The sequence below is a fragment of the Ostrinia nubilalis genome, chromosome 27 (assembly GCF_963855985.1).
Source record: "Ostrinia nubilalis chromosome 27, ilOstNubi1.1, whole genome shotgun sequence".
Classification (NCBI taxonomy): domain Eukaryota; kingdom Metazoa; phylum Arthropoda; class Insecta; order Lepidoptera; family Crambidae; genus Ostrinia; species Ostrinia nubilalis.
The window spans coordinates 1,056,328-1,078,892 of record NC_087114.1 but is presented as its reverse complement, the minus strand read 5'-3'; the positions used below and the strand labels follow the sequence as shown (position 1 = coordinate 1,078,892).

At 38.0% G+C, this 22,565-nt stretch overlaps 2 long non-coding RNA genes across 2 annotated transcripts; both read left to right on the top strand.

Annotated features, from left to right (window-relative positions):
• Nucleotides 1-3,907: 3,907 nt before the first annotated feature.
• On the top strand, nt 3,908-4,719 carry LOC135084862 (uncharacterized). The gene is made up of 2 exons (XR_010259954.1): nt 3,908-4,226; nt 4,260-4,719. It is a non-coding gene; the product is annotated as an uncharacterized LOC135084862 (long non-coding RNA).
• A 3,998-nt stretch (nt 4,720-8,717) lies between these two features.
• LOC135084873 (uncharacterized) lies at nt 8,718-20,017 on the top strand. The gene is made up of 3 exons (XR_010259957.1): nt 8,718-8,952; nt 18,416-18,573; nt 19,832-20,017. It is a non-coding gene; the product is annotated as an uncharacterized LOC135084873 (long non-coding RNA).
• Nucleotides 20,018-22,565: the final 2,548 nt, after the last annotated feature.

Genomic DNA, 22,565 nt, shown 5'->3' with positions numbered 1-22,565 from the left:
ATTTTTGAAACTTTGTTCAACGAAAATTCTGATAAGTGTTTTTTCTATTCAAATTCCTAAACTATAACATTTATTGTATAATCTCACTTATAGGCAGCGTCTGCAATTGATTTATTCATATAATTTAGACATTTTAAAGAAGTGGTAAATAGTTTACCACTGTCCGATCCCGTCTTGACAAAAGTTTGATGATATGTAAAAAAAACTGTTGTTTTTTGTATGTGCACAAATAAAACTAAATAAATATTTGGAGAAATTTTAAGTTTTTTTGATAACTATTTTACGTAACGTTTTGACGTTACGTAATTAGTGAATTGTTAGTTTCAGACTCAAGGTAAGCATAATAATTGTAAGCATAATAACTAATATTAATAAATTATGTTTTTATAAAAACAATAAATTTATTTAACTCCCAAAATATTTCATAAAATATAGGTAGAACCAAGAGGAAGTCACTAGTCAAGGACCAAAAACAAACCAAGACGGACAATGGTAACTATTTTACCACCAACATTTAATAATTGCTAGTCATGAATGGATAATGGTAAATTATTTACCACCCAAAAAACTACCCCTTCCCCTATTTTTTTATAAATTTTGATCAAAAATATGAAATAAGTGACCCACAATTACCCAAAATCCACTTCAACTTTGTAAAAAAAATGCATACCAGCTCGCATTTGAATAAGGGTTAACAAATTCAGAAATTCCTTGCACGTCCCGTTCCAAAGTTATGACGATTATTTAGGATCACTCACACCGCACACGGGCCGTATGAGTGCTCTTCAAAATAATGACTTTTTATTAATAAATACGTTTTATTTCTGTTGGGAAATGTGTGCAAACTGACGAGCGAATTTGTTAAAGAATAAGTGTGACAAAACTTAAAACTGAAGGAATAAATTAACCTTTATTCTTTCCTCCAATATGCCGTGTGAGTGATCCTTACTTTTACTTCTATCTGCTCATATGTAGTTCGTAGGCAGACTGAGATAGTATCTAAAATTGTTAATTGTTTTTAACAATTATTTGGCATATATTTTGCTTTTATTAAGGTGATAATTTAAGAAATATCAGGCTTAGATGATTCCTAAAGGAAAATGTTGATTAGGGTACATATGATTTTTTATTTTGTGAGACTGTTCCGATTCGTCAGACGTGACAATGCAAAACCAATGCAATCTAATATGTAGTAGGTTTAGGGGCCTCCGCTAAAACTCGCGGGGGGCGTCCGTCGCCGCGGTCGGCAGTAGCGCGAGTTTTAGTGGTTTACCCCTACATCTTGAATGATAGAAATAAAGAAACATTACAATTGTTTATAGGATTGAATTCAAATTTGACTTGTAATATGAATTGAGAAAGATACTCACGGTTTTATTTAAATAAATTACAAATTTCTCAACAAAACTGTTTTTTTTTGGTTGGACTATAAAATACGATAAAATAATATTATTAAATCTCACATGTAAACTTCTGATGAATCGAAACAGTCTCTCAAAATAAAAAATCATACGTACCCTAATCACCATTTTCCTTTAGGAATCATCTAAGCCTGATATTTCTTAAATTATGACCTTAATAAAAGCAAAATATATGCCAAATAATTGTTAAAAACAATTAACAATTTTAGATACTATCTCAGTCTGCCTACGAACTACATATGAGCAGATAGAGGTAAAAGTAAGGATCACTCACACGGCATATTGGAGGAAAGAATAAAGGTTAATTTCTTCCTTCAGCTTTTAAGTTTTGTCACACTTATTCTTTAACAAATTCGCTCGTCAGTTTGCACACATTTCCCAACAGAAATAAAACGTATTTATTAATAAAAAGTCATTATTTTGAAGAGCACTCATACGGCCTGTGTGCGGTGTGAGTGATCCTAAATAATCGTCATAACTTTGGAACGGGACGTGCAAGGAATTTCTGAATTTGTTAATAGTTTTAACATATTCTTAACAATTTTTCAATACTATAAAAAGAAGTGGAAAGGCTTTATTTTCTGAAATAAACATGTTGACGTTTTCTTAAAGCGTGCGGTATGAGTGCTCCTATTTATTGGCCATAACATTTTTATCTTAGGTTTAACAAATTTTTAAACTTCATCGCAATGTTTTAACATATTTTAAGTAAAACTTCCTCGATTTTTGTTAAGATTGAAGCAAGGATCACTCAATCCACATGCACATTTAATTCTTTAATATCTCACTCATCAACACAAGTTTCAGATTGTAACTTATTCTACTCCCTGTTACAATAGTATAGTAATCCATTCATATATTTTCATAATGCACCATTGAAGTAATAATAGAACAGACATCGCGAACAAAATATGTGCAGTGCGGGGTGCGGGGCGGGAATTTGACGGACAGCTGTCAGTCAAATCCATGACTGACAGCTGTCACTGAATTATGAAGTTTCATAATTTATGGCGATAAAATATCGTGAACGTCAGAATGGCGGGTGTATGGTCACAGAAATGAATAATATAAATATGAATTTTTAATACCTGAGGTGTACCTTTATGTACCTTTAGTTATTAATTTTGTACTTCCCTAATACGGGAACAATTTAAATTACAAAATGAGCCGCCAACCTGATATCAGGTTGGCGGGTGTATGCTGAAATTGGACGAAACAGGTAAGTTATGGTTTTCTTATATTTACCATTATTTAGTACCTCAAATGTACCTCACAAATATATTATGATAAACCAAATGCGACGAATAATTAACGAGAAAATTGATACGAAAAATTTGATGTCCACCATTTTTTTGATGGCCACCATTTCTTTTAACAAGTTAGAAAGTTGACCCTGACACAGATAATACATACCATACAGATATTTTTTAAGTCTGTTTTTTATGGCATGCACACTTGTGCATTTGCCAATGCCAATACTTTCCTAAAATCTAAAAGTATTGATAGTAGCGCCCTGCTGTAAATGTCATAAGGTTGTCCAACGTGGCAATAATAGGGATGTTGACTAGGTGGGTAATGAAATCGAAATTCTATTCAGTCCGTCAGACAGATAATAAAAATATTTTGGAGACATTTTTTTTTCATAATCTAATAATTTATTATAGGTGTACCAGAATCTCATGGCAAATGGGGAAAATAAACTTTGTTGAGTGCAATACTGGGGAAATTGGATTAAACGATCTTGATACTGTTTAATTTTTTATTTATGACTAATATTAATGAACATGAAGTACGAATGCCTACCTATACATTTTAGATTGTGTATGAAGAATGTTGTTATACATCGGGTTTTTAACATATAAACAATGTCTTAAAAAATAAGTAAACCGTATGTTACAGTAAATAATTTTATTATGTATCATACTTATAACTTATCACTTCATTCAGAACTAGACGTTTTCTAGGAACTCCACTTGCAATTCTTGATTCTTCTACAATAGATGGTCAAGTTAAAGAGGTATTTATACAGAGTGGAATTTTGTAATGCCACCTGGAGGGAAAGTACTCTTAATACTGTATAGGAAATTCATTTATTTTTGAAAAGAAAAGAGAGCTGCATTAAAAGATTTTCGAATTTTTTTCGAAAATTCACTACTCATACAATTTTCTGTAACATTATTAAAATATCAAAACATTTCACTCCAACTTACTGTCAACTCAACGACGCGCTTTAAAATCAAAGATTGACTTTGAATTATGGGTTATTTTACAATACACATTGAAAACAATATGATTTGCTTGAGGTTTTTCGACTTTTTCACAAAAATAACAAATAGGCATGAAGAGATTACAAAATTTCTGCAGCGGCTGACAGATCTCTTGATTTACTTTGACAGGTGACTATAAAGCCATAGACAATTGCCATATGAAAAACACACTTTTCCAATATTTTTATTTGCCATGAGATTCTGGTACACCTATACAGTATTGTATTGAGTTGAAATGTCGCGTGACGTCACTTTTGAGTAAAAAATCTACTCAAGCGTGACGTAACGCGCCAATTCAACTCGATGTAGGACTGTTATTATTTAATTATGAAAGAAAATAAAAAATATGAGTTTAATATTTTCTAATATCTGTCTGACGGACAAATAATTGAAAATTTGTCATTTAGCCTTTAAAAGTATTGATTTATAGTAGTGCCAAGTGCTCTCCTGTATAGGTCTACCAGAATCTCATGGCAAACAAAAATATTGGAAAAGTGTGGCTTTCATAAGGAAATTGTCTATGGCTTTATTGTCACCTGTCAAAACCACAGATCACTATATATGTAGCAAGGTCAAAACAAATTACGAGATTTGTCAACCACTGCAGAAATTTTGTGAATCTTCATGATTATTTGTTATTTTTATGAAAATACAAAAAAAAAACTCAAGCGAGTTATATTGTTTTCAATGTGTATTGTAAAATATGGCGTAATTTAAACTCAATCTTTGATTTTAAAGCACGTCGTTGAGTTGACAGGTAAGTCGGACTGAAATGTTAAGATTACATTTAGTTTATTACCCGACTGCGTCAGAAAGAGGGTTATGTTTATTTTTAAGTATTTTTCTTTCTTAATAGCTGCTTTATTGAGGTTTACCTACAGGTGAATCTCACAAATTGGTGCAAAGGAATGGTGAAAATGTTGTAACCATGTAAAGAAACTTGATAAGATTTCATCAAGCAAAATCATTATTAATCATCAAGCAAGATTGAATAATAAAATTGAAATGCTGGAAGAGCAATTTATAATAAATACCTCTTTCTCTTGATTATCTGTTGAAGAATAAGAAATAATAAATAATATCCTTGGACATTTTAGACTGCGCTTCTAGTCCCAAACTAAGCTAAGCTTGTACTATAGGTACTAGACAACGGATATAAACATATTAAATGCTTTTCTTTTTAAATCATACATATACATAGAAAACACCCAGTCCAATACAAACAAAATATATGTTCATGCATACAATTTGTTCGTAATGTGCGATAATCGAACCCGCAACCTCCGGAATAGTAGTCCGTTTCGAAACACTACACCAAGCGGCCGACTAAAATGCAAGTGGAGTTCTTAGAATCGTTTTCTAGTATTTTTTTATCCACAACGAGGAAGCTCTGAATGAAGTAATACGTTATAAGTTGGATACATAATAAAATTAATTTTCTTTGTTTTTTTTTTCGTCTTATTTCTTCTTATTATTATTTTTCTTTCATCTTCTCATATTTTATTTCTTTTTATCCTTTTTTTGTCTTATTCTTCATTCATTTATTCTGTCTGTATTTCATCTTGTTTTTACTATTTTTATTCTTCTTATCTTTCTTCTTATCATAAAGATATTATATCAAGAAGAAGAAACAAGAAAAAATAAAAGAAAACGAAGAAAAAAGAAAATAATAATATACAGAAGATAAAAGAAGAAGAAATAAGACAAAAAAAAAACAAGAAATGAAGACAGAAGAAGATAATAATAATAATGAGAAGAACCATGGGAAAAAGAATAAGAATAGAAGACGAAGGAGAAAAGACAATAAAATTAGAAGAAGAAGACGAATACGATGTCACGAATAATAGTTCCAATAGTCTAAATGACAAAATTTCAATTATTTGTCCGTCAGACAGATATTAGAAATATTAAACTCATATTTTTTATTTTCTTTCATAATTAAATAATAACAGTCCTTCATCGAGGTTAAATGGCGCGTTACGCCACGCTTGAGTAGATTTTTTACTCAAAAGTGACGTCACGCGACATTTCAACTCAATACAATACTGTAATTATTAGATTATGAAAAAAAAATGTCTCCAAAATATTTTTATTATCTGTCTGACGGACTGAATAGAATTTCGATTTCATTACCCACCCAGTCAACATCCCTATTATTGCCACGTTGGACAACCTTATGACATTTACAGCAGGGCGCTACTATCAATACTTTTAGATTTTAGGAAAGTATTGGCATTGGCAAATGCACTAGTGTGCATGCCATAAAAAACAGACTTAAAAAATATCTGTATGGTATGTATTATCTGTGTCAGTGTCAACTTTCTAACTTGTTAAAAGAAATGGTGGCCATCAAAAAAATGGTGGACATCAAATTTTTCGTATCAATTTTCTCGTTAATTATTCGTCGCATTTGGTTTATCATAATATATTGTCGTACTTCATTGCTAGGATTGCGCGAATAGTGACGTTCCTGCGGTCGCCTCATCATAGACATTATGAATCGATTGTGAAAATAAACAAATCGACTAAATTGTTTTATTTATAATTTTACATGGTGCTCAATAGCAAAAATGTTCAGCTACTTACATTATTTTCTTTTATTATATTGTGCGTTTCCTGTAATGTAGGTAATCTAAGCGCCCCTCCCTTAGACTAAGACAAGTGACAAAACGTGGCAGTTGAAACATTCGAAATCACTTCGCTCTGCCGTTTTTTGGTGTTAGTTACTTCACTCTGTGATGCGATTTTAAAATTACAACTGGCGATTCCGTATTCACAACTGAGGGGACTGTGGCTAATCGTGTTACTTGTGCTACAAGTGCGTATGGGCTTCATACTGATGCTTAAGCCGTTAATATTTTTTCTTCCCGATTAAAATCTAATGTAATCGATAATCGCCTTGAGAATCGTTAACTGGTATTTTCTAATTCGATAAAAAAATGACCCATCTCTAGTTTAAAACTGTCATCCAACAGCGCACGAAATATTATGAGTTATAGATAATGATACCATTACAGAGGCGACACTTCGTTTACGTTTAGTTTCTGCCTATTGAATTGGATACTGTAAGGAAACATCGTCATCATCATTTTAGCTACTGGACGTCCACTGCTGAACAATGACCGCCTCCAATGATTTCCACATCGCCCAGTTGATAGTGGCCTGCACCCAGCGACTTCCTGCTATCTTTAGTCAGTCCATCTTGAGATATTAGAAAAATTCCCACTCGTCACGGTAGGGACAAAGCTAGGGATGATGACCAGAACCTTTCTGACTTTCAGTTATTTTATTGTCACTATTGTTAACTATCTCAGCGGTTGAGTACCTACTCGTATAATAGCTGTACCTCAATTCTATACAAAGTGAGGTAGAAGTTACGTTCCCACCTCTCCTTTCCACCGCTGCATCTCCTGTGTAGCTAGCACCTAGATTAGTTGATTTAAAGCCAAGGTATTTTATCAGTTTTTAGATAATGACTTAGTGCATCCAATAATGGAAAAAAGGTAAGTTCACTTTCTAGTTTTTTTGTAACATTGAAATCTCTAAAAAGGAGCATCATTTTTTTTACGTTCAAGTGTTCCTAAAAAATTTAAATGGGAGCTTTTGGTAAACTTTTTGATGACAACTTATTGCTTACTTTTCAGCTATTGAACGAATTCACTTTTATACTTATAGGTCCTGTACATCGGTAGATTTTGCTAAATAAATGAATCCATCCGGACTCAGAAACTAAAAAAATTAAAATAGCTGTAATTTTTTAATAGTAGGGATAAAATGTTTTATCAGTGGATTTGTCGATAAAATTGATCATAATTATTACTGTGCCCTAACGGGTCGGACACTGGTGACCAGACACACTGTATAATTATTATAATTTTAGCCTATCTCGTGAACTAGGTGTCAATAATTAGGGTGATTTACTAACTAACCAGTCGCATACGAACAACAGCAGTGAGATTCCTGTGGATTCGATCGTGGTTTGATCCATGATGCCGCACGACTATTGTGTGAGCCCACTCATAACCCAAGCTTACTTAGCTTAACACGAGGGGCTGGACGGGACTATTAGTAATTTGTGCAATACAAATTGCTAATTATCATTAAAAAAAATCTTTTTATTGCTTTATTTAACCTTCCATTCGTATACTAATTTATGCGTCAGTGTCAAGTCTGCGATTTTTATTCTTTGAAATTTTCGTAAAATGGCTGCCGCCGCGGTCACGAATTGTAATTGACAAATTAAAATTAAATTAGTGTTTTAAAGTGCATAAATGTACAACTTAATGGTAAAAAGTCATTCCTTGATTTTTACTTAATATGTTTCTGGAGTTATTTGAACAGTATTTTCGTGTATAGGATGGCATATTTTCAAAAAACAAAACTGCACCCAAGCGTGTTGTCACAGCAACCGCTGGGCACATACTAATTGAAGATCGGTCCATGGACCACATTGCGTGCCAGAAACAATCTAGTTGACATGTCTTCTCTAGTATAGATGACCCACGCTGAACTGTCCCACCAAACTCAATGACAGGGGGGCGCTACCATCGTTCAACTATATGGTTTCCAACATGGCAAAAATCTGAACCAGCGATCCGGTATTGACGGTGGCGCCCCACTGTCAATGTCATCGACAGGACAGTCCAGTATTTTGGAACTATACGTAGTACATTATAACTCAATGTAATGCACCCTGAAAGAAAGGGGCGGTCGGTCGCCGGTCACCCATCACATGGCTGACCTACAAAGTCAACAAAAAGAAAGTATTATTGCTTGTCAATAGAGGGCGTTGATGAACTTTTAATCTGAGTTTTTTTAGGTTTAAGTAATCTGTGGTCTTATGCTATAAAAACTTCAGCTACTCCACAACAGATGGCGCTTACATACGCTTCGTTGAAAAAAAAATCTTTTGATGATTTTATAAAACTTATCAATAATTAAAAATTTAATAAACAAAGAAATATTTTACTATTTCATACAGCAAAAAGTAATTTATTTTAGCATAAAATAATATAAGCTGTACAATTTGAATTCCACAGTGCAGATTGCAAAATGTTAAAAAAACTCAATTGAATGACGCCATGACAGGTCACGTGATGTAAATTTTTGTTGGGCATGCGCGATATCGCTAAATTTTTCTTGATTTTGAAACGGTGAGACGTTTTACGCGACGGGAAAACTCTTTGTATTATTTCTTGTGTTTGTGTTTTAAGTTTTACGAACGTTTACAAAATTGTGTTTACCGTGCAGTGTCTGTGTGTGGTGTAAGGAAGTGTTTTTTGTTGCAAAGGTCACAACCAAAATGGAAATGTCTCGTCATATTGGCAAATTCTCTACGATTATCTTTGTTGCTTCTTTGTTTTCGTCGTGATCGAGCCGTGAGTTTGTACGTGGATGTGAATCGGTCTGTATTTGCATATTTTCATTGCATTTCGACTTTCCCACACTCGACATCGGGTTGCTAACTCTTCATTGACAGATCTTTTGTCGAGGCATCTTGGCAAAACTTGTCGCATATTTCGTGTATCGTCCGTCGAATGTCCTTCCAAAACGTTAAACGAACAATCCAGGCTCCAATTAACACTTTAAAGTTACTATACAATGTGTACTTTATTAATTATGTGTGCTCAATGACACATTTGAAACATTTTCATTCTGTAGCCTCAATTGAGTTGAGTTGATGACATCATGACACACTGCTGCACACCTTCACACACATAAAATGGCAGGAAAACATAAATATGGCTCATCAACATCAATAATTTTACTCCAATATAAACTATTTAACACACCCCATACCTTAAAATTGTTCCAATTAGTCTAATTAAGTATGAATTGAAAGTAATTAAGCTATGTTTATCTTACTGGCTTATTTACTTTTCATTCCTGTGATATGAAGCTTAATCTTATCTTATTTTTAGAATGATATCTGCTTATTTACATTGACACACTGTAGTTCAACAGTGATCTTATTCTATTGACAACAAATCAAAATAATGTTTCCAGAAGAGTTGAATAAATCTAAACCATTTTGCATTTCTAATTTATGCAGATTCTGAAGCTTAAAATTAGGTACTCAATACTCATTTTCCTTGCCTTTATTCATAACCGTACCACCTTAGAATCAATATTTATTGCAGTGTCACATCTTGCAAAGCACACCTATCAGCAAATACCACATTATCCCAACTAATATTATAAATGCGAAAGTAACTCTGTCTGTCTGTCTGTCTGTTACGCTTTCCCGCTTAAACCTCGCAACCGATTTTGATGAAATTTGGCATAGAGATAGTTTGAGTCCCGGGAAAGAACATAGGATAGTTTTTATCCCGGTTTTTGAAACAGGGACGCGCGCGATAAAGTTTTTCTGTGACAGACAAAATTCCACGCGGGCGAAGCCGCGGGCGGAAAGCTAGTTATTAAATATTACTTTCGCATTTATAATATTAGTTGGGATTACTAAGAGCTAACAAATCTCTTATTTAATTTCACTTCGAGGATCATCTATGACTCATTGGAACCTTATTGCTCTTAGAGTTTCTCTTAAAGTTAGAAGACCACTAGGTGTGCATGAATTTATTATTCTGCCAATTAATATTTCATTAACAATATTAATTTAACAGTATGTATAGGCTACTGAAAACTCCACTCTTGTGGTGGAGTTTTGGGCTGACACCATGTAGTTTTGTTGTTGACACGACCAGAAGAAAAAGAACAGTATGTAACCTCCTTCCGCCGCAGTGGGGACCGTCTTTGCTTACATTTGGCCAAAACCACATTATTAAATAAAAGTAATTATCTGTATGGCACCAAAAATATATAATAAAATCCCAGAAAACTTAAAACAAGCACATAATGTTATGTTTAAAAAGAAACTTAAACATTTTCTAATTGACAAGGCCTATTATTCTGTACTTCTTGAGTGACAAAATTTGACTAATTTAAATATAATTTTACTTTTATTATCAATTATCAGATGTACCTATTGTTATTATGAATTTTAATGTATTATTGACATTCTTACTTGACATATCATTTACATGCCAATATCTTAGTAAAACATGTTGTATCACCTGTTAAAACTGTAAGACCAAATTATCTCTGTAATATGTTTTCACACATGTTTATGTAAATAAATATCTATCTTTATCTTTATCTTCCTAACTGTCTGGCCAACATGGGGGGTGTAGCCCAAATCCTCTATTTCCTTATCATAAATTAGAGAGGATTTTCTACTTTCAGTGGAGACTATATGACCTGTTTGTGATGATGAACAGTCTCTGCTGAAGTAACTTTAACATTAAAAAGCTAAAAATAATCAAATATTATCCAGAAAACTGTTCTTGTGTGTCCCTACATACTCAGTTGATTTACCTGTTGTTGGTCCAAAAAGAAATAAATTTCTGAAATATAAAGACCTTGGTTTTGCATGTCTTAACGAGAAGTCATGCTGGACTGTCTTATTTAACATTATGTAGGAATCTACTTACTTTTTGTGTGTGCCATTTGACATGAGAAATAACATGACCATGGTTAAAAGCATTGTTTTGACAATAGAATTTAAATAGTCATCCCCATACTTCTCATCTCCAACCTATGATTTCCTAATTTTTTTTAAACTTTTCTGAACAGGATTTAAACCAATTCAATACTTAATACTCAATTATTTATTGCATCAATAATGTTACAGAGGTGGTATGGTACAGATACAATTATAAACCCTGTAAGGCACAATGTTTTATTTATTTATTCAGGAAAACCAGGGTTGTACAGTGTGTAGGTAAAAAATAAGTATGTAACTGTGTGTGTGTTTTGGGGAGAGATTATTGTGTTCACACTGGACCTCTCTGAACTGGAATTACCATGTAAAAAAACCTGTTTTTCTATATTGAATTGCAAGCTGCTAATAATACCGAAGTGGCAGCCCTATACGAACTGACCCTTCTACTTATACGGACTGTGTGCCTCCCACAGCCCCAGTTATATTTAGTTAGTGAATCACTAAGGAGGTTTATAATTAGGTTCTTATTTGTCCACTTGTAGGTTTTGTTTAGTTAAGATTCAAATCAAATCAAAATACTTTTAGTATGGCCCTTTTCAGGGCACTTGTCTTACACATCCCAAATAAAACTGGTCCTAGTCAAATTCAAAATCAAACTGTTTATTTATGCAAGTACTCTTTTGTACTAAGTTACTATTTTTTGTAATCATTTTGCAATGTTTACTGTTGTTTTTTAATTTAATGTTTGTAAAAACTTATTTTTTTAGTGCCTTACAAATCATATTTTTTATTTCTATCAATGGTTGATTTAACAATAGATTATAAATAATCTTTATCCTATGTAAGGTTTGAACAAAAGTACCTATGGGAATATTTCCCATAAAATTATATTTTAAAAGATTATCTTAACTGTTAACCAAATACCTTGGTATTTATGGTTATTACATACTTCTTATCTTGATATATCTTTATAATACTATTACAGTAAAAACAATACATAATACTGACTGATTAGTAGGTAATAATTATGTACTTGGTTAGTAACATAATTTGTGCTAGAAACAATGTATTTACCTACTATGTAGTTTCAATTGATTAATTAGGTTTAAAATGAATGAATCAAAGCTCATTCAAGTTACTAATATATTAGTAATTTGAAAATGTTTTTCCTCAAATATTGGTCCCCACTGCAAATCCAACCTTATGTCCATTAAATTAAAAGTCCAATTTAATATAGCCCCTGTATTATGAAATAGCTGACCAGGCGAACTTCGTACAGCCTATGTTCATCAGAAATATTGTAGGATTCTATTGGTGAAAGAATTTTTCAAATCTGTCCAGTAGTTTCGGAGCGTATTCAATACAAACAATCAAATCTTTTCTTACAATATTAGTGCAAATAGTGTCTAGACCTAGGAAACCATAGTTTCCTCATGTAAAGGAATTCTAATGCTCAAAAATTTTAACAAGCTATGCCAATTAGTTATTTTTTCACATACATACTTTCAAACATAATCGTGGGAACAATTTCAAGTTTGTCACAGTTGAGATGAACTCAACCTTACTTTTAAGAGATGTACGAATATACCAACTCGCACTACTATCCGTTCGCTTTAAGTTTGCCGCTGGCGATATAACGTCACTCGAAGGGAAGCGTCTATAACTTTATCAAACTATATTTAAAATATTTTTTATTTATTATTATTGATAAAAAATGTGTATTTGCGTAAAATAAGACACATTAATTGCGTTTAATCACTAAGTAATTGCGTTTAATCGCGGTCGGGGGAGGGGACGCGCATTCCACGGACCGGCAAACTTAGCGCGAACGGGTATGGGATGTACGAATACGAAATCGCACTACGTCCGATTCGAATCCGTCAAAATACGGATCTAGGAAAGTAACTAGATAAACAGTAGGTGTCATGGACTCACATGTGGAGAACACGAGGAGTCCATGAAACACCTACTGTGCGAATGCGACGCGCTAGCGAGAACTAGGATGGGTCTCCTGGAGTCGGCTTATCCGACACCAGAAGATAGGTTAGGTCCCTCTAATCCAAGCACTTGATCCACTAGGATTTTTGTGGATAGAGAGAATGAAGGTAAGGGGAAGCAAAAAAGATCCCAATGGGTCGACGTTCGATCGGTCTACCCTCTTTCGCAAACTCAAAATTAAGGCATGGTAGCAATCCCGTCAGTAATAATAACACTAGTTTACAAAAAAAAAGTTTTTCTTTTACCCAAAGATAATTCATATTGGGTGTGTTTGCTACCAGCCCCCTTATTACAAAAATATATGTCTTAAACTTTTATCACGTCAAGTTTTTGAGATATCCACATTAACCTAAGTAAGCTGTCTTGTTAGCCGTGTCGGAGTTTCTACTTTATTTTAATTGCGTTTAAGTATTATTTTAACATTTTCACTTGTTTTAAAATGTCACCAAGGCAGTGTAAATTAAGCCCAAATAACTTTTGCTAAGTTTGTGGTCAAATTATATTGACAAAAAATAAGAGACCAATCACTGAGGCCGTAAAACGGGCCTATTTCTATTGCTTTCAAATCTCGGTAACAAACCTGATAAAAAATGGGTTCCTGGTGTAGTGTGCGAAAATTTGAGAAATATGTTATTGCACTAGGCTGCAGGAAAAAGAAAACATATACGAATCGGCACCCCAATGTTATGGAGAGAATCAACAAATCACTCTACTGACTGTTACTTCTCCCTTACTGAAACCGCAGGTTTTAACAACAAAAACCAAGAACATACAATATCCTGATGTTGTATCAGTCACAAAACCTGTGCTACAATCTGAAGGAGTTCTTTATCCGTCATTATACCCAGCAGCAATTCCAGTAAGGGAAAGATACTTGGTAATCTTGGTATTAATTTAAAGCAGCAATGAAAAGTTTCCTGGGAAAATATAAATGTATCTGAGAATTACGTAGAAATTGTTTTCAAATTATTGAGGAATTACTAAAGAATGGGTGTGAATAAGTCGTTAAAAATTCATTTTTTACATTCTCGCCTGGATTTTTTTCCTGAGAACCTGGGATGCGTGAGTGTTGAGCATGGCGAAAGTTTTCACCAGGATTTGAAGGTTTTTGAGGAAAGATACCAAGGAATTTGGGATAAAAATATGTTAGTGGATTGCTGCTGGTCTATAATAAGGGAAACTGATACTAATCAGTATAAATGAAGGAGTAACACGACTTATTTTTGATTGTTTTTAGAGATAAATGTATAAAAATGATAGAAATTAAAATAATCAATATTTACAAAATTTGACGTCCTAAATTTTTTCTAAGTTCAGTTTTTAAGTAAGGGTTAATAACTCTACCGATACATATCAGTTTCATCTCTGGGTAAAAAACCTTGTAAACTAGTGTAATTAAGCTGTAGAGTGGACCCACTCAGTGTATTTCCATTGTGTCATGCCCAGTCTAGCACTTTCATTGTGAATGGATATCATAATTTTAATCCGTTAAAATTTCGTTATGCGGTGGATTTGATTATTTAAGAAATATCGCAAAAAGTCAACGTCTCTTGCAATATTTATAAACTGGTCGGGTTACATTATTTATTTTAATGCGAAACTAACACTGACCGTTTTTGCTACTAAATCGAATTTCATAGATATTTAGATGAAGTCTAGGTGAAGAACATCTAGGTACCTTTTACCTATCTTCTTTCTCTAATAAAAATGAATTGCTGTGCGTTAGTCTCGCAAAAACTCGGGAACGGCTGGACCGATTTGGCAGATTTTGGTTTTGAAATGATTGTCGTAGTCCAGGGAAGGTTCAAACGGTGGGAAAACTTGGGAAAATTACGAGTTCCAAGCGCACAAAGTCGCGGGCACATCTAGTTTACTAATACAAACGAACGTTGCATCGGGTCTCTTAATTTTGGCGTGCATCCATAATCGAGATCGAATCAGAAATGAGGATATCCGTAAACGAACTAAAGTCGCTGACATAGCCCGACAGATTAGCAAGCTGAAGTGGCAATGGGCAGGGCACATAGCACGCAGAACTGACGGCCGATGGGGCAGCAAGGTTCTGGAGTGGAGGCCGCGTACCGGAAAACGCGGCGTGGGACGTCCACCCACAAAGTGGACCGACGACATCATAAAGGTAGCAGGGAGGCGCTGGACGCAGGCCGCTACCAACCGGGCAAGATGGAAAGCATTGGGAATGGGGGAGGCCTCTGTTGAGCAGTGGACGTCCTATGTATGGCTGAGATGATGATGATGATGACCCATAATCAACACCAATTTTACCCAATTACGCGAGGAAAAGGAGAGTAATGTTTTATACCCGCATGCCGAGGGTTGCAAGTTAATTCAAGACGACATAGGCGGTGCCGGTCGACCTCCAAAGAAGCAGTTACAAGAGGCCTACTCCGAAACGCTACGTAGTTTCTGGTCTATCTGTCACTGTCGCTCGTGCTGGCTTCTCGCTTTGCGTGAGAGAGATGGCCACATTCGAAACGTTTTTCGGAATAACCCTGTCGATGCTAAGGTTGTCTTTATTACTAAACTAATTTATCATTTTTATTCTGCAACTTAAACCTTGACTTTTGAACCTTGGAGCTATGTTGGAGATTGTAAATATTTACAACTCAATGTGAGCCTGAGCCTAGGTCGAAATGCCTAGATAGACTCATTTCATTTGACTTTTGACCTATCTTTTATAGGACTTATATTTTTGGACGTATAAGTTCATGGTCTTTGAAGACTGTACGACATTATTTTCATTATGCGACTTATTACACATTAATATTTATTGAGGCAGGTCAGACGCCTTGGCGCATCATAATAGCTGTTATTATGTCGTTGCTACGTAGGCCTAGAATCATCAAATTTACCTAGAGGGAAGGTATCTTTCTTTACAGCACAAGTAAAGGCAAAAATCCGAAAATACGTGATGTTGTTCCATCCCATTTTTTACGGAACCGTTAGTGCGCGAGTTGGACTCGCAATTGACCGGTTTTTAAATACCTAAATAGACCCTCCAGACTCATCTTGCATCCCTTTTACTTACTACAAGATACTGGAGATGACATGAGCGACAGTCTTGAGATTCAGATTTTTAGTTGGCCGATTGTTACTTTGGATAAGGAATCGGCATTAGGGAATGCAAATCTCGCGAAATTGGGGCTCAAGCGAGATCCCGCGAGATTATGATTAACAATACTGCGAGATCTCGCCAATTTCGTGATCTCGCGAGATTGGCAGTTTCGTGTGTTATTTTGGAAATCAATCTCGCTAAAAAAGGCCGAGATCTCCGCGAGAACGAGATCTCGCGAGATTGCAATCCCTAATTGGCACAAAATCGATGTAATGTGCGCACTTTCTTGCATGTTCATACTGATTAATCTATCGGCCGAGAAAAAGTGCAGTCTATGGAGAGCCTCTGGGACCACATCATACAAGTCTTATGTCAGTTTACAAAATACAAATAGTTCTCCCATCTTGTTTTTTCTCTAGTGTGGGCCGTTATCTAAAGCATCTTATGACATCACCAAGCCGGGGTCGCAGGTTATCACAGCTATTACGTTCAATTGACAATTTGACATTGATCGCAAATGGGCTATAAACAAGTACAGCCAGGTGTGTTTGTTGAGTTGTTTATAAATAGAAAAAGGTGGTTTTAAACTTTCGCGTTCCATTTCAACTAAAATAGTAACGGGTCTTAACGCTTGTCTGCTTGTGACCTCGGCTGCAGCATCACAGCTGAAACGTCAAGCCGTGAGTACATAATGTAGCTCATTAATAAACGTCGCGTTAAGACCCGTGTCTTACTATTATAGAAAAAGGTGGACCGACGATCTGGTGAAGGTCGCAGGAAGCGTAGGAATGGTCGTGGAAATCCTTGGGGGAGGCCATTGTCCAGCAGTGGACGTCCTGTGGCTGAAATGACGATGATGAAACCATATTTATCTCAAGTTTCATAAAAATCCTTTCAGTAGTTTTGCGTGAACATCGGTGGTGTCATAAAAAAACTAATGATCCTGTCTAAAGATTTCAAAATTATTATGATTGCCAACTTTTGAAAAATTTAACGTTAATCATCAAAGTATTAACCTACTGCCTACCTCGGAATCGAAACCAAACAAATGTCTGCCACTTTCAGCAGTTATTTATGAGTTCAAACTGATCTATATTTTTGGTACTTTGATTCTATTATACTCATTATACTTCAAACGAGCATCATTAGTGTTGTGTAATGTTTTTATGGCTTCAAATACTCTTACATTGGACTAGGTCACTCGTAGAATAGTTTTTATCCCGGTCTTTAAAGAGACACGCGACAACGCTGTTTGTCAGGTAGACAGGCACTGTCTAATCGCTGTATGTGTTGTTGTGAAAAAATCGGTCAAAAGTGGTTTTGACTGATGGCCTTGGTCAATATCACTTTTGGCCGATTTTTTCAGTCAAAAGTGGTTTTGACCGATTATGAGTTTTGACTGCTGTTACTTGATAGGTTTGGGATAAGTTATAAATAAGTAGAAATATACAGAGTTATCTTTTAACCTGTTTAGAAATAAGTTAACTCTTAGAAGTTATTTTGGTTAGACAGTATTTCGTTTGTTGATGGTCCCAATGGCTGAGTGGTTTGGTGAATTGTCTTGAACGAAGTGGGTGCAGATTCCGTTCTTTACCTGAACAGTTCAGACATGAAAAAATGTCCTTTTCTAGTTCTGGTTTTGCGACAAACGACGAAGTCGCGTTTGAGTTTTCTTGCTCTCAGTTTTAAATTATCTCGAATGTTTTTGTGTTCTTTACCTTAAGTGGATTATTTTCTGTAATATGATTAATAGGCCCGTTATTTGTTTTGATTATTGTTTGTTTTCTCATGCATTTACTCGATAAATGCATTAACGTTTGACCTTTGCAACCGGTTGGATCATGACTGTAGCTTGACCACTGTTACCACATGCTAGGGCTCCACTACCCTCAGCTATTTCAAAGGAGCTAACAATAAGGTTATGGTCATGGTCAAGCTACGTCAAGACTAAGGCCGTGTCCAGGAGGGCGAATTCGCCGCGAATCCTACGCACGTTGGCGAGATACTAGCAGCCAATACATTGCGTCCACAAGACAAATCGCGTCACACATACGCTCGTGTTCGGCGAACACTGTTCGCGCGTAGACATTCGCGGCGAATTCGCCTTCATGGACAAGGCCTAGAGTCCCAACTGTAACACATTCTTGTTCCACAGAGCAACAAAAACAGTTGTAAAGACAATGTGACGAAGACCCAGTGCCTCCAGCGTATTCTGTGATCTTAGCTATAGTTTGTGCGATGACAGGCCCCCAATGTTGGACACTTTTATATGACGGTACATACTCGAATCTGCAGCTGACACATTGGTAAAAGGTGAGTTGGATTTTATGATATTTTGAACAGGTTACAGGTTAGATTTAAGAAAAAAAAATCTTAAAGACAAGTAGGTAAGCGTAATGGGACGCCCCTCAACTCTATGGATGGATGAACTCAAAATTCATCATTATTGCGAATGCTATTTGCAACGAACGACAAAAGCTTAATGGACAGCTTTTTAAAAATACATTTATTTTTCCAGTCACCCAGTTAACGCCACTAACCTGTAAGGTAGTCAAAGTCAAAGTCAAAGTATTTATTTGCAAAGAATAGGTACAATGGTTTTGGTGTTAAATTTAGGTAAAGTGCTACTATTCTGCTTAACAATATCAGCATGCAAATTTTGTGTCTAGGAATTCCTTTACACTATTTACGGTAATTGGGGAAAAGTGCTTTTTAAAAGCCTACTTGCAAAAATAAAATGAGTTTTAATGACTTTGATATTGTCACCAACTGTTGAGCGCAAGTACAATAAAAAAACAGTCATATTTTCACTCACTAGTTGGCGCCGGCGCCAATGGCCAGTCGCCAAGACAAGGCGCATACTGATGAGTGAAAGTATGAAAGACTGTTCTATTTATACTTGGCGCTTTTGACGAAATTCTGTCTCTCGATCGTCTAATAAAACGATTGTATTTGCACGTGTAATTGACGAGACTGGCCAACGGCGCCAACTGTCTATCGTACTTGCGCTCGCCAGTTGGCGCCAAAGTGCTTAAGTGAGAGCTTAAATGTAGGCACACAGTATGCGCTTATGTGTAACTAACGAGACTTGCCAACGGCGCCAACTCATTGATTATCAACTTAAATCATCGTATCGTACTTGCGCTCGCCAATTGGCGCCACAGAGAGCTTAAGGGTGCACACTGGCACAATTTCATATGATTAGCTTGTCGTCGCGACTCTGACGCCAAGTATGCCTGGCTTTAACAAAATATATGAAATTGTCGACCGCAGCCTGTCGTCGCGTCTATAGTCTGGTCTGTGAGCACGTAAAATTTTGTCCAATGACCCCAAGCTACCCATCCTTATCGCTCGCGCGTAATCATATTGCTGTCGCGACTGTGCGACGGGCGCTTGCAGTGAGTGTGCGAGCGCGACAGCAACATAATTACGCGCAAGCGATAAGGATGGGTAGCTTGGGGTCATTGGACAAAATTCTACGTGCTCACAGACCGGGCTTTAGTCGCCGCGTCTGTCGCCTAGTGTGCGCCTACGCTCATTCCGATTTACAGTTCACACTGTTCTTACTCAGATGGCGTACTTACAACCGGCGTCGCTGGAAGCGGCGCTGCCGCTGCTGGTGCGTCCGGACTTGCGCCTCCGGCAGCAGCTGGGCGAGCAGCTGGCCGCGCTCGTGCGCCGCGAGCCCGACATCTCGCACGACGCGGCGGCGCAGCTGCTCGACGCGCTCGTGGCCTGGCTCAACGGCGGGAACTTCAAGGTGAGGGCAGAGTACCGCTGTGGCACTTAACAGTGTGACAATAGAGTCTATTTTGCAGCAATTTTGTCGGCTATAGGGCAGTCCTTTAGGGTAACTTCTAGGTGAGACTCGTGGGGTGAGGGCAGAATACACTCTGATGTCTCCTACAAGACGGTGTAGGACTGCTTGGGTAATTTCTAAGTGACAGCGACAGACACGGCCGAATTGACGCCGCGAGTCAAGTTTACAGCGCGGACTGGCGCCGAGTATCAAGGTTAGAGCGCGGACTGGCGCCAGTGCGACTCAACGATTGCAATTTATGAGTGAGACCTCGTAGCGTGACTACGTCAAAATAAGACACTTTCGGATTGGCGCCGTGCTCTTGTCAAGATAAAACGCGGACTGCCGCCGGCTAGCGTTGCAGACAGCTAGTCGCGGCCTTAGGGGTGCCTCTTCTTAGACATAGTTACGTAGTCACTCTAGCTAGTCGACCTCGGCCAGCGACATTTCTGAACTAGCGCCATAGTCATGGTAAGGTGCGACACTTGGACTGGCGTATTGTGTCATCTTACTTAGTCACTGTTAGTTGACTTCGGAAACTAGCTAAGGTATCTCTATGCGTCGCCGCCGCCGCTGTGCGTCCGGCCTCGCGCCTCCGGCAGCAGCTGGGCGAGCAGCTGGCCGCGCTCGTGCGCCGCGAGCCCGACATCTCGCACGACGCGGCGGCACAGCTGCTCGACGCGCTCGTGGCCTGGCTCAACGGCGGGAACTTCAAGGTGAGATACTGACATTACTGACTGGCGCTGTAGCACTTTACAGTGTGGCGATAGTATCTATTTTGCAACAATTTTGTCGGCTATAGGGCAGTCCTTTAGGGTAATTTTAAGGCGAGAGCATCAGACATAGTCTAATTGGCGCCGCGAGTCAAGATTAGAGCGCGGACTGGCGCCGAGTATCAAGGATAGAGCGCGGACTGGCGCCGAGTATCAAGGTTAGAGCGCGGACTGGCGCCAGTGTGGCATAAGGATACGTAGCATGGACGTAACGTCAAAGTAAGACACTTTAGGATTGGCGCCGTGTTCCTGGCAAGATAAGACGCGGACTAGCGTCGCAGACAGCTAGTCGCGCCTTAAGGGTGTCTCTTCTTAGTAAACATGCCGAACTATAGTTACTATCGCTGCGCCTTAATAGTGCCTCTTCTTAGTTACAATCGCTAGTCGTCCTCGACCAGCCAAGCCTAGCTCTATGCGTCGCCGCCGCCGCTGTGCGTCCGGCCTCGCGCCTCCGGCAGCAGCTGGGCGAGCAGCTGGCCGCGCTCGTGCGCCGCGAGCCCGACATCTCGCACGACGCGGCGGCGCAGCTGCTCGACGCGCTCGTGGCCTGGCTCAACGGAGGGAACTTCAAGGTGAGGGCAGAGTACAGCTGTGGCACTTAACACTGTGACAATAGAGTCTATTTTGCTGCAATTTTGTCGACTATAGGGCAGTCCTTTAGGGTAACTTCTAGGTGAGACGCGTGGGGTGAGGGCAGAATACACTGTGATGTCTCCTACAAGACTGTGTAGGACTACTTGGGTAATTTCTAAGTGAGAGCGACAGACACGGCCGATTTGACACCGCGAGTCAAGGTTATAGCGCGGACTGGCGCCAAGAATCAAGGTGAGACACTCCTGAATTAGCGCTGTGCTCGTAGCTACCTAGCTAGGTTAGAGCGCGATCTGGGGCCCTTCAAAGTGAGAGAAGACTTTATTATGACGTCTTGTTACTCCTGTAGGGCTGGCACAGTTTCTAAACACTCGAGGCGTCTCACAACGTGAGAGTCGCATATTGGCGCCACCCTAGCGTCGCAAACAGCTAGTCGCGCCTTAAGAGTGCCTCTTCTTAGTTGCTATCGCTAGTCGACCTCGACCAGCTAAGCCTAGCTCTATGCGTCGCCGCCGCCGCTGTGCGTCCGGCCTCGCGCCTCCGGCAGCAGCTGGGCGAGCAGCTGGCCGCGCTCGTGCGCCGCGAGCCCGACATCTCGCACGACGCGGCGGCGCAGCTGCTCGACGCGCTCGTGGCCTGGCTCAACGGCGGGAACTTCAAGGTGAGGGCAGAGTGCAATGTGACACTTAACAGTGTGGCAATAGCGTCTATTTTGCAGCAATTTTGTCGGCTTTAGGGCAATCCTTTAGGGTAACTTCTAGGTGAGACGCAACCGAATTGGCGCCACCATCTAAGTACTGTAACAAGACTGTCGCTTCATTCTGACGTCACGCACGACGCGGCGGCGCAGCTGCTCGACGCGCTCGTGGCCTGGCTCAACGGCGGGAACTTCAAGGTGAGATACTGACATTACTGACTGGCGCTGTAGCACTTAACAGTGTGAAAATAGAGTCTATTTTTCAGTAATTTTGTCGGCTATAGCGCAGTCCTTTAGGGTAACTTTAAGGCGAAAGCATCAGACATGGCCGAATTGGCGCCGCGAGTCAAGGTTAGTACTCGGACTGGCGCCGAGTATCAAGGTTAGAACGCGGACTGGCGCCGAGTATCAAGGTTAGAACGCGGACTGGCGCCAGTGTGACTCA